Source organism: Medicago sativa, chromosome 7 (assembly GCF_051527215.1).
Source record: "Medicago sativa cultivar Bolivia chromosome 7, Bolivia_mono, whole genome shotgun sequence".
Lineage (NCBI taxonomy): Eukaryota > Viridiplantae > Streptophyta > Magnoliopsida > Fabales > Fabaceae > Medicago > Medicago sativa.
In genome coordinates, this window is record NC_140755.1 from 8818557 (window position 1) to 8832133 (window position 13577).

The 13577-nt window shown below is 38.4% G+C and overlaps 1 non-coding gene across 1 annotated transcript; it reads right to left on the minus strand.

Annotated features, from left to right (window-relative positions):
- Positions 1-11508: 11508 nt before the first annotated feature.
- Positions 11509-11615, minus strand: LOC146904023 (small nucleolar RNA R71). The gene has a single exon (XR_015020926.1). It is a non-coding gene; the product is annotated as a small nucleolar RNA R71 (small nucleolar RNA).
- Positions 11616-13577: the final 1962 nt, after the last annotated feature.

The following is a 13577-nucleotide window of genomic DNA, read 5'->3' on the forward strand; positions in this document are numbered from 1 at the left end:
TCAAGGAAACTTTGAAGAGATGAAGAAAAGCCAAGAGGCTGAAATAAAGAACAATGAAGCCTCTAGAAAGATGCTTGAAACTCAGCTGGGGCAATTAGCAAAGCAATTGACTGAACAAAACAATGGGGGATTCTCAGGTAACAAAAAAGACAACCCTAAGAATGAGTCTTGCAATGCTATTGAATTGAGGAGCAAAAAGGTTCTTGAACCTTTAGTTCCCAAGGCTCCAAAGAAAGTTGACGGAGTAGTAGAGGAGGACGGTGAAATTGAAAAGAATAATGAGGGTGTAGTTGAAATAGAAATTGAACGTGGTGTAGTTGAAGAGGAAAATGATCAAGGAGTAGTTGAAAATGAAAGGAAGAAAAAAATAGAGGGAGAAAAGAGTGAGAAATTGATTGATGAAGACTCAATTTTGAGGAAGTCTAAGAGCCAAATATTGAAGGATGGAGATAAGCAACAAGTTGTTCCATCATATGTGAAGCTTCTCTACCCTCATTTAGCCAAGAAAAAGAAGAAGGAGGAAGGTCAATTCAAGAAGTTTATGCAACTTTTCTCACAACTTCAGGTGAACATTCCTTTCGGTGAGGCTCTTGATCAAATGCCTTTATATGCTAAGTTCATGAAAGATTTGTTGACTGGAAGAAGAAAGCCAAAAGATGATGAAAACATTGCACTTTCAGAAAATTGTAGTGCTATTCTTCAAAAGAAACTTCCACCAAAACTAAAAGATCCAGGTGCTTTCACTATTCCTTGTTCAATTGGACCGGTAGACGTCGGAAGAGCTTTGTGTGATTTAGGGGCAAGTATCAACTTGATGCCCCTTTCAATGATGAAGAAGCTTGGATGTGGGGAGCCAAAACCAACAAGAATGACCATTACTTTAGCTGATCGGTCAATCTCTTACCCTTTTGGTATACTTGAAGATGTGTTAGTTAAGGTCAACGAGCTAGTATTCCCTGCTGAGTTGGTGATTCTAGACATGGCTGAAGATGAAGACATGCCACTCATTCTAGGAAGACCCTTCCTTGCAACTGGTCGTGCTTTGATTGATGTTGAAATGGGCCAGCTTATGTTGAGATTCCACAATGAGCAAGTGGTGTTTAATATTTTTGAAGCCATGAAACATCGAGCTGAAAATCCTAAGTGCTACCGGATTGATGTCATTGAGGAGATAGTTGAAGATGATTCTCGTGAACCTCAACCAACACAACTTATGGAGAGAACACTTGTTAATTCTATAGAGAATGATGAAGATATTGAAGATGTTGAGGTGAAGGAGTGTGTCAAGCAACTTGAGGCAAGAAAGCAACAAATGCAGCCACCGCCACTTGAAAACATACTTGGTGAAAAATATGGGGGATCGGAAACCTTGAACAATGAAAAAGGAAAAAATCCAGAGTTAAAAGAACTCCCTCCACACTTGAAGTATGTCTTCCTTAGTGAGGATTTTTCAAAACCAGCAATCATCAGTAATACATTGACACCTTTAGAGGAAGAGAAACTAATGAGGGTGTTGAGAAGCAATCAAGGAGCATTGGGATGGAGTATTTCTGATCTAAAGGGTATTAGTCCAGCCTATTGTATGCACAAAATACATATGGAGGCTGAATACAAACTTGTAGTTCAACCTCAAAGGAGACTAAATCCAACAATGAAGGAGGTGGTTAAGAAGGAAGTGTTAAGTTGCTCGACGCAGGCATGATTTACCCTATTTCTGATAGCTCTTGGGTAAGTCCTATTCATGTTGTGCCTAAAAAGGGAGGAATGACTGTGGTGGCTAATGAAAAGAATGAATTAATACCCACACGCACCGTCACCGGTTGGAGAATGTGAATAGATTACCGGAGGCTGAATTCCGCAACAAGGAAAGATCACTTTCCATTACCATTCATGGATCAAATGCTAGAAAGGTTGGCTGGCCAAGCCTTTTACTGCTTCTTGGATGGGTATTCAGGGTATAACCAGATTGCGGTGGCTCCGGAAGATCAAGAAAAGACTGCCTTCACTTGTCCTTTTGGTATATTTGCTTATAGGAGGATGCCCTTTGGGTTGTGTAATGCGCCGACGACCTTTCAACGGTGTATGCTCTCCATCTTCTCTGACATGATAGAGAAGAACATTGAGGTATTCATGGACGACTTTTTTGTGTTTGGTAAGTCTTTTGATCAATGCTTGTTTCACTTAAATGCTGTACTTAAAAGATGCACCGAAACGAACCTTGTTTTAAATTGGGAAAAGTGTCATTTTATGGTTACCAAAGGTATAGTTTTGGGGCATAAAATAAGTGCTAAAGGCATAGAAGTGGATCAAGCAAAGATAGAGGTTATAGAGAAACTTCCCCCACCTGTTAATGTTAAAGGAGTTAGGAGTTTCTTGGGGCATGCCGGTTTCTATCGGCGTTTTATAAATGATTTTTCAAAAATTTCTAAGCCCCTTTGCAACCTCTTGGTCAAAGAAAATGATTTTGATTTTGATTCTGAATGTTTAAATGCTTTTTCTTTGATTAAAACCAAGTTGGTGACTGCACCGATAATCATTGCACCCAAATGGGATTTACCTTTTGAACTTATGTGTGACGCATGTGGTTATGCTGTTGGTGCAGTCCTAGGCCAACGAAAGAACAAATTTTTCCATCCAATTTACTATGCAAGCAAGGTTTTAAATGAAAATCAAGTTAACTATTCCACTACTGAAAAGGAATTGCTTGCAGTGATATTTGCATTGCAGAAATTTCGTTCTTATCTAATAGGCTCCAAAGTCATTGTTTTTACAGATCATGCAGCCCTTAAATATCTCTTGACAAAAGGGGATTCGAAGCCTCGGCTGTTGAGGTGGATCCTTTTATTACAAGAATTTGACCTGGAGATTCGTGACAAGAAAGGAGTGGAGAATGTGGTAGCTGATCACCTCTCAAGGTTGGAAAATGAGGAGGTGACAAAGAAAGAGAAGGCCATAACGGCCGAATTCCCGGATGAAAAGCTGATGGCCGTCGAAGAAAGGCCTTGGTTTGCCGACATGGCGAATTTTAAGGCCGGTAACATAATTCCGGATGACATGGAGCAGCACCAGAGGAAAAAGTTTTTTAAGGATGAAAACCACTATTTGTGGGATGATCCTTATTTATTCAAGGTAAGTGCTGATGGTTTGATTAGACGTTGTGTTGCAGGTACAGAAGCTAATAGTATCATGTGGCACTGCCATAGCTCAGCTTATGGGGGCCACCATAGTGGAGAAAGAACCGCTGCAAAAATTTTGCAAAGTGGCTTCTGGTGGCCCACTCTCTTCAAGGATTGCCAAGAGTTCGTAAAGAGGTGTGATGAATGCCAAAGAACAGGTAGTATCTCAAAGAGGAATGAAATGCCCCTAACTGGAATCATTGAGGTTGAACCTTTTGATTGTTGGGGCATAGATTTTATGGGACCATTTCCCTCCTCTTACTCTTATCTCCATATACTTGTGTGTGTTGACTATGTTACCAAGTGGGTTGAAGCGATACCATGTGTTGCTAATGATGCTAAAACTGTGGTTAATTTCTTGAAGAGGAATATTTTCACTAGGTTTGGAACCCCTAGAGTTTTGATCAGTGATGGGGGGAAGCACTTTTGCAACAATCTTCTTGAAACTGTGCTTAAAAAGTTTAACATCAAACATAAAGTTGCAACTCCCTATCATCCTCAAACGAGTGGTCAAGTGGAGGTTTCAAACCGTCAGTTGAAACAAATTTTGGAGAAAACTGCAGCGTCTTCTAGGAAGGATTGGTCTAGGAAGTTAGACGACGCTCTTTGGGCATATAGAACTGCGTTTAAAACGCACCTTGGGATGTCCCCTTATGAGTTGGTTTATGGAAAGGCTTGTCATCTCCCAGTTGAATTGGAACATAAAGCTTATTGGGCTATCAAAGCCCTAAATTTTGATCGAACTTTAGCTGGAAAGAAAAGGCTGTTAAAACTTAATGAGCTAGAGGAGATGAGATTGCGTGCGTACGAGAACGCCGTAATTTACAAAGAGAGAACTAAGAGGTATCATGACAAGGGGTTAGTTAGGAGAGAATTTTATATTGGACAACTTGTTTTGCTGTTTAATTCCAGGTTGAAGTTATTTCCCGGAAAGTTAAAATCCAAGTGGTCCGGACCATTCGTGATTGTAGACATGACTCCCTATGGAGCTGTGGAGCTGAGTAAGCCTGGTGATCAAGAGACTTTCAAGGTTAACGCACAAAGGCGGAAACCATACCTTGGAGGTGAACTCCCAAAGAATAGAGTGTTTTATCTTGGTTTTCGGGTGTCAAACATTGATTACGTTTGAACCTTTTAAACCGGTGATATCTTATTTTTTCTTGGGAAGGGAAAAAGTAGGCAAAACCCTTGAGAATCGAGGTCCGGGAGTTGTTTTCGCTACGGAAAGGTGTTAGGCACCCATAACGACTATAGTATCCTATAGGAACCGTCTTTAATTTCTACGCGCGCGCTTTATTTTTAAATGCTATTTGAAAATGTTATTTACACCTAAAAGTTACTAAGTGAAGAATTGGAGGGAGAAGAATGTGTTTGAATTTTTATTTTAGTTGAATTGAAGGAATTTTGTTCCTTGCCTACGTACCCGTTTAAGGGATCAAATCCATCGTAGTTCTCTCTCAAAAAATACTTTTGTTTTTGTTGGTTGATTTTAAGTTTGAAAATGAAATTTTGGGGAATAGAAAGAGGCCTCAAGGGCATGAGATTGGAAAATAGTGAGGTTGAATTAGTGAATTGCAAAATATGGTCAAAGTAGGATTAGAGTTCATTGAAATTTGATTAAGAAATTGGAAAAGAAAATACAATGGGATGTTGGATCCCAAGGTTTATTTGGAAAAGCTTTGAGTGAAGTTGTTCACATTTGTTTGGAAAATTGGTTTTTTCTAAGTAGAAGTCATAGGCATTCATCTAAACATACAATCCTAAACATACATCTAAACATGCATATTCTAGCTATATAGTGATGTGTGTGCGTGTGTCGGTGCTTGTGTCGGTGTACATCATTAGAGTCCATTGTCCTTTACATCATACCCTAGATACATTCTATGGCCTCTTTGCCAAGATATTAAAAGCATAGGAATATTACAAAACTCCTAAGTGTTTACATTCTAACTTTGGTACAAATTAAATTGCAAGAAAGAAATAGAGATGAATATGGGGTGAAATGAAGATGCTTATGAAATGAGGAAACATGAAATGAGAAGGTTAGTGGCATATGGTACTATGGAGAGAAATAAGGCAAGAAAAATACTATAATGGGGGCATAGGATCTAACACAAAATAAACCAAACCAAGTGCAAAATATGACTAAGAATTCACTCACATAATGCAATCATCATAGAGCTCACAACTTTCATAGCCTTGTATATTTTTTGAGGATACATACCTCTATTTCAAAGAATGAGAGTCAAAGCCACATGATGAGTCTTACATTCTTGAGTGAACTTAGGCATATTTATATCACTTATTCACAAATGTAACTTGTAAACCAAGCAACTAACTAAATTCTATACACAAGCATCAAAATCAGTTTCAAACAGTGGTTGAAAACTATAGGAGCACATATTATGTATCACAAGTATGCATCAAGGACAAGAAGCAAAGTTGAACCAATTTTCACCACTTTTTTTAACATAAAATTCAAGAAATAACACTAAGATTGTCTATATATATTTTTTATCAAAATTTCCAGTGTAAAAATATTAAAGAAACACCAAAAAAAATATCAAGAAATCAAGGAAAATATTTTGGAATTTTTTGTAGAAAAAAATGATGCACAGGAGGTGCAAGAAGCAGAGTCCAGGGGTGTACATAGCAAGAAAATCAAGGAACAACGAAAAACTGCAAGGAACCAAGGTCCAGGCCCATACCCTAACAGACTTGGATCACAGGGAGAGACCGCAGCCGTTGGATTGATCCAATTGGATCAAGCCTTAGATCTAACGGCTAAGATGCAAATCAAACGAACCAGGACTGAACCAGACCGGTTCAGTGGTTTATAAAAAGGATTGGGGACCGGTTCGCTTCATTTGCTTCTTCGTTTCTCTCTCTAATCTACGAGCTCTCTCTCTTCTCTCTAGACTCATCTTCTCCGGCGGGTTTCACCGCCGCCGGTGAAGATTCCGATGCCGGAAACCTAACTAACACTCAAACATACCAAAACTCTCCGATCTAAAGCTTTTCACCGTTTATTTTTCAACCTAAACACGAATCAAGCATCAGATATCACAAACAAGACTTAGATCTATGCAGATCGAGGCTCAAACTTTACGGTTTTCAAGTTTTTTTCGAAACTCTTCACACTTTTGAAACGAGGCTTTAATCCATGTTATTTCTTCTGCTGATGATAGATTCGAACTTGATTTTGTAAAAGAAACGGTGAATTTTTGCAGATCTGTGTCTTAGGGTTTGGTTTCGAATCTTTTGAAAATTTTTGGAATATGATGAAACGAAACCCTAAACTGAATTGTTTTATTTGTTTATGATGATTTCAAGCCTCGTTTCAAGAAATAAACGGTGAATCTTTGAAGATTCACATCTTTTAGGGCTTCGTTTCAAAGTCTTTCGAATTTTTCGAAGCTCTTCTTCAATTCACCGTTTATTTGTGTTCGTTGAGCTTCGTTGAGCTTCTTGCAATGAAAGAACGAAGAGATTTTGATGAATACCTGAATTAATCTGGAGGTTCGAACAAAGATCCTTAAGAGTTTCTCTGGTAGGTTGAAAACCGAAAATAAATCGGTAACCTCTTCTTCTTCTTCACTGATTCGAAGCCTGCTTCAATTCCTCTTCTTCTCGCCTTCAAACCCTTCGTGATCGCACAATGTGCTTGAATTGCGAAGGTACGAACTCGGTGATGAAGGTTCTTGACGAATCTCTGAGAGTTCGTGACAATTTCGATTGATTTGCACAATAATTTGTTGAATTAAGCTTTGTATTGATACGAATTTGATGAATTTCGAAGATCTTGGAAACGGTTAGGGTTTCTGTTATGAATGTTCTTGAAAATTTTTCTGAGAATTTTGGTGTTTGATCTTTGATGATCAGAGAGAGAATCTGAAATGTGTTGGTTGAGTTGGCGTGTATTGAATGGGTCTAGCAATGATTGGGACTCCTTATATAGCTGACATGTGTACTGATGCCCCAATAGAAAGTTGACATGTGGACAAAACCCTAACTGATTCGGCCTTGGCATAATTTTGGACATTTGGACCCTTCCTGCAATTTTTGAAAGTTGGAGGACCATTTTACAAAACTTTGGACAAAAAAGGACTTAAAAAAAACTCAAAAAATTCGAAAATAATGAAAAACTTAAAAATAAACGTTTAAACTAGAAAAAGGGCCTATATGCAAATTTTAGAAATATTGGGACTTAAAATAAAAAAGTAATAAAATTGACTTAAAAAACGTAATTTGAAATAAACGTAAAGCGAAACGACTAAAATTTGACAAAACGGACTAAAATGAACCAATGGCCTAAATGAGGTACTTTAAAGTACCTCTCTGCCGAAATTTCGTGTGAAATGACTAAAATGCCCCTGGGGCTGAAAATGACTAGAAATGACTCAGATGCAGTTGAAAAATGGATTTTTGACAGGGATTGAATCAAAGACTCATACAAGCAAAAGTAAAAGACTCAGAGACAGTTTTTAGGATTTAAGCAGTACTTTGACACTTGAAAAGACTAAAATGCCCCTAGGGGCAAAACTGACTCAAAAATGACTTCAAATGCAATTTTTAAAACGGATTTAGACATAGAATGAAACAGAGACTCATTCACACTACTTGAAAGGACTCAAACAAAATTTTGAAAGAGTGAAAGAAATTTGACACAGGAAATGACTAAAATACCCTTGCATGTGAATTTTTGCAAACAATATTGAAATGAAATGCAGAGAAAGATGCAATTGATCAGAGACAGTTCAAATGACTTATAATGCAAGAAAAGAAAAATTGACTAGTATTTTTAGGTCCAAAATTAGGGTATAACAGCTGCCCCTATTTAAGTTTCTTTGTCCGGAGAGTCAAGAGACGAAGTCTTAGAGTTGACGGGACGAAGATACTTAAATATTAACATTTGCACTGTTTTTGAACGTAAAAATACGCTTTCAGAGTTTCAAAGATATGAATGTTATGCAATACTTTGATTATGAATGCAAGACAAACAACTGGAGTCTATGGAACCTATCATGTCACTGGGGATTCAGGTGGACATTGACAGGGTAGACAAACCAGGGAGTAGAAAATAGGGTACAAGTTGTTCTTTGGGTAGAACTAGCCACTTGACCAAGGAATATAAAACAAGAGATAGGTGCAAGCTGTTCTTGGGATTGAACTCGTCACTTGACATATAGGCCGATACAAGTTGTTCTTTGGATCGAACTTGACACTTGGTTGAAGACACAAACAGATAGGCAGACACAAACTGTTCTTTTGGATTGAACTGGCTGTTTGGCTGGAGACATAGACAAGAGGGTTGATACAAGCTGTTTCTTTGGATCGAACTTGCTTGTTGGATTATCACCATATCATGTGGGAGAGTGCAGATTGTTCTCTTAGAACGAACTTGTCGTTTGACCGATAACAAAGCATAAGCTGGATACAAACTGTTCTTCAGATTGAACTTGTCGTCTGACTGATAACAAAGCATGAGCTGGGTACAAACTGTTCTTCAAATCGAACTTGCCGTTTGTCCGGAAGCATAGGTATACAAGTAGGTACAAGTGGTTCTTTTTGGCTCGAACCTGGCACTTGACCAGTAACAAGATACCAATTGAAAGTCTGGCTTAACAAGATACCAATTGAGGGCAAATTGTCATTGACTTGATTTGGAAATAGACATGACCATTTTTGTTGGCCCAAAAGTAAATTGAGAGTAAATTGACATTGATTTGAATTGAAAGTTGATATTGAAAGAAGGGTTGAGAATTGAGATTGAGCAGAGACATAGACATAGACATTGGATTGGAGATTTGGAATTGACATTGAGATTGAAACATAGACATTGAATTGGAGAGTTGCCATTGACATTGAGATTGGATTGATATTGGATATTGACATTGACATTGACATTGACATTGACATTGACACTGACATTTGACATTGACATTGGAGATTGTCATTGGAGATTGTCATTGGAGATTGACCTTGAAATTGGAATTGAATTGGAGATTGGAAATTTGGCATTGTCATTGGATACTGACATTGGAATTGGAAATGAGATTGCTTCGAATTTGACAGTTGAAATTGAAATTGAGATTGGAAATTGCTTCGAATTTGACAGTTTGACATTGAAATTGGAAATTGCTTCGAATTTGACAGGTTGAAATTGAATTGAATTTGGAATTGGAATTGAAATTGAATTTGACAGTTGGAATTTGGATTGAATTTGACAGTTGACAGTTGAAAGTTGGATATGCAACATGTATGTATGGTATAGCAAGATTATTGGATGTATGAGCACATAGAATGTATGATTATGCATGTATGAATGCTTGAAATGCATGATTGGCTGGCAGTTGGACAGAGAAAGTTTCACAGAGATGGACAAGACATTGGAAGATTGGGCACGTAGTGGCTCGTGCTGCAACATATTCACAGGGGAAAACCTCTTTGGAGAGACCGTCGTTGGGAGACGTATCAAAACCATGGCTGAGGGTGATGACATCCTGTCATTACGTAATATTAGGGACTTATTGTGACATTTTGATAGAGTTCTCATGCAATTTATACTGTTCTGGAGTGCAAAAAGCTTAAAATTTGAAGTCTGTTCGAAGGAAATCGCGCCACGCCAATTTCAAGCCGTGCTGCGATTTTTGAAGCAAAATTACACACTTCCTGTAAAGAGGAAATCGCGGCACGCCATAATACAAGGCGCGGCGCGATTTTGATGGGTCAGGCCCATGACTTCTATAAATACTGCACTCAATCTGAAGAACAAAGGTGACGATTTTGGAGAGCAAAGTGCGATTTTGAGACATCGGAGACGGCTAGAAGGGCGATTTCTTCATCCTTTTACCAATTCATGTATGTTTTAATTATTTCATTGATTATGCTATTTGTAAACTCGATTATGAGTAGCTAAATCTCTTAGAGATTAGATCCGAGATGAATCTTTGTAACCCTAATTGACACATGTTGCTGTGAAACTCTATTTTGTTTATGAATTCAATTCTAGTTTATTCAATTCAATTGTTCTTAATGCTTTTTATATCTTGATCACATATAACTTGTTTTCGTGAGAATGAATGACCACTGACCATGGCTTTCAACTTAGACCTAATTGAATTGTTCTAATAAACAGGGTTAGTCTAGGAATAGATAATCGTTTGTTAGTGATAATAGGTTAACGTTCGGTAAAACCTTCAAGAATTATTAGACCACCTAAGGAATTAGGGGCTGTAGTTTAAGAAGAGGGTCCTAACTCAAGGGATTGATTAGGGCTAATTTGTTAATCATCGTAAACTAGAAGAGGGTTCATAACAAATAGGTGCAGTAGACCAATTAGGGGAACTTAGAGGATTCGACGGATCTGATCTCATCTTTCTCTCCTATTTTCTTAATCAAATCTTTTCTGTTTCTTGATTTAATTAAAATCAAACCAAATCTACCGCCTAGTGGCAAAACAAAATAAATTTTATACATCCTAATTATATAACGAAATTGAATTATTGAAGTTAAAAACAGTCCTCGTGGGAACGATATTTTTACTACTTCGATAGTATTTGGTGCACTTGCCAGAGATCTATCAAGTTTTTGGCGCCGTTGCCGGGGACTGTTGAATTATTTCAACAAGGCAATTACGTTATAGTTTAGGGTTTTTGCAATTTAATTTTCTGTTTTTAATTTTTATTTTTCTGTTTTCATATTCACTTGATTACTTTGCGTTGTGCAGTGCTACTAAGGTATTTTGCTGTTTATGCGAGGTAAACAGAGCTCTGACGACTTAGAGTACGATCCGGAGATTGAAAGAACTGCTAGAGCACTTCGGAAAGCTGTCCGATCGCAAAGGTTAGCTCAATCCGTTCCACCGGGTGTTCGAGAACAAGTACCGGAGCAACTCTCAAGTGAATCTGAAACAATCTCTTCTCCTAAATCTGCAACTATGGAAGGAGAAGGAGTTGTACCACCAAGACCTAAGCTTGGAGACTACGGGTTAGCCACTCATCGCGGTCAACTGACCCACACTTTTCAACCAGCTAACCCCGTAGCGTTCGACATCAAGACAACTGTCCTCAATGGTTTGAGGGACAAGCAATTCGATGGGACTGAAGCTATGAGTCCTCATGAACACTTGAGCCGTTTTGCTGAAACCTGTGAGTTTTGTGTGCAACCAGCCACCGTGACTGAAGCACAAAAGAAGCTAAGGCTATTTCCTTTCACCTTGACGGGAAGAGCAAAAGATTGGTTGCTAACAATTCCAAACGGGACTGTCCAAACATGGGAAGAGTTAGAGCTGAAGTTCTTGGAGAAATACTTCCCTATGTCTAAGTATTGGGACAAGAAGATGGAGATCTCTAACTTCAAGCAAGGAGAAGGTGAATCATTGTATGATGCTTGGGAGCGATTCAATTTGCTTCTCAAGAGATGCCCTAATCATGAGTTCACCGAGAAGCAATACCTCCAAATCTTCACTGAGGGGGTAACACCAAACACTCGAATGTTCTTAGATGCTTCCGCGGGAGGTAGTCTCAAAAGTAAAACTGATCATGAAGTTCAAGCTCTAATTGAAAACATGGCTGGCAATGAGTATCGTGATCAAGCTAAAAAGAAAGAAAGAGGAGTGTTTGGGGTAAGTGAACAAACTGCTATCCTTGCCAACCAAGCAGCAATGAACAAACAGATCGAAGCTCTAACTAAGGAGTTTCAAGGGTTCACTTTGGCGCATAAGCAACAACAAGTGGCTGCAATCAAATGTGACTTATGTGGTGAAGAACATCCCAACGGTGAATGTGTTCCGGAAGGATCAAGTGAAGAAGCTAACTTCATGGGAGGATATCAAAGGCAGAATCAATACTACAATTCAGGCATTAATAAGCATCCAAATCTAAGCTACTCAAACAACAATGCTTTGAACTCTCAGATGCTAACTCCTCCTCAACAACAACAAAGGAAGCCATCAGCTCTTGAGGAAACTATGATGAACTTCATGAAGATGACTCAAGGCAACTTTGAAGAGATGAAGAAGAGTCAAGAAGCTGAAAGAAAGAACAATGAAGCTTCTAGGAAGATGCTTGAAACTCAACTGGGGCAATTAGCTAAGCAGTTGGCTGAACAAAACAAAGGCGGATTCTCAGGTAACACTAAAGATAACCCTAAGAATGAGTCTTGCAATGCTATTGAACTGAGGAGCAAAAAGGTTTTGACACCTTTAGTTCCAAAAGCTCCAAAGAAGGTTGATGAAGTAGTTGAGGTGGAGGAGAATGATGTAGTTGAAAAGAATGATGAGGGTGTAGTTGAAAAAGAAAATGATCATGGAGTAGTTGAAAACGAAAGGAAGAAAAAAATAGAGGGAGAAAAAAGTGAGAGATTAATTGATGAAGATTCAATCTTGAGGAAGTCGAAGAGTCAAATTTTGAAAGATGGAGACAAACCACAGGTTATTCCATCATATGTGAAGCTTCCATACCCTCACCTTTCGAAGAAGAAAGAAAAGGATGAAGGCCAATTCAAGAAGTTCATGCAACTTTTCTCACAACTTCAGGTGAATATTCCTTTCGGTGAAGCCCTTGATCAAATGCCGTTGTATGCTAAGTTCATGAAAGACTTGTTAACCAAAAGAAGGAAGCCTAAGGATGATGAGAACATAGCACTTTCTGAGAATTGTAGTGCTATTCTTCAAAAGAAGCTGCCACCTAAGCTGAAGGATCCTGGTGCTTTTACTATCCCTTGTTCAATTGGACCGGTAGACATTGGAAGAGCTTTATGTGATTTGGGAGCAAGTATAAATCTGATGCCACTTTCAATGATGAAGAAGCTTAAATGTGGGGAACCAAAACCAACAAGAATGACCATCACTTTAGCTGATCGGTCAATCTCTTACCCTTTCGGTATACTTGAAGATGTGCTAGTCAAGGTTAATGACTTGGTATTTCCAGCAGATTTTGTGATCTTAGATATGGCTGAAGATGAGGATATGCCACTCATTCTAGGAAGACCTTTCCTTGCAACTGGCCGTGCTTTGATTGACATTGAGAAAGGAGAGCTAATGTTGAGATTCCATAAGGAGCAAGTAGTGTTTAATATATTTGAGGCCATGAAGCACAAAGATGAAAATCCCAAGTGTTACCGGATTGACATTGTTGAAGAAATAGTTAAAGATGACTCTTGTGAACATCAACCAACACACCCTCTTGAACGTGCAATTGTGAATTCTATAGAAAAAGGTGAAGATGATGAAGATCTTGAAGTAAGTGATTGTGTGAAGCAACTAGCAGCAAGCAAGCAAGAGTTGGGTCCGGTAAAAACAGAAGAATTAATGGGTAAGCACTCTATAGATGCCCCTATTTTGAGTGGAGAAGGAGAGAAAAATCCAGAATTAAAAGAACTCCCTTCTCACTTGAAATA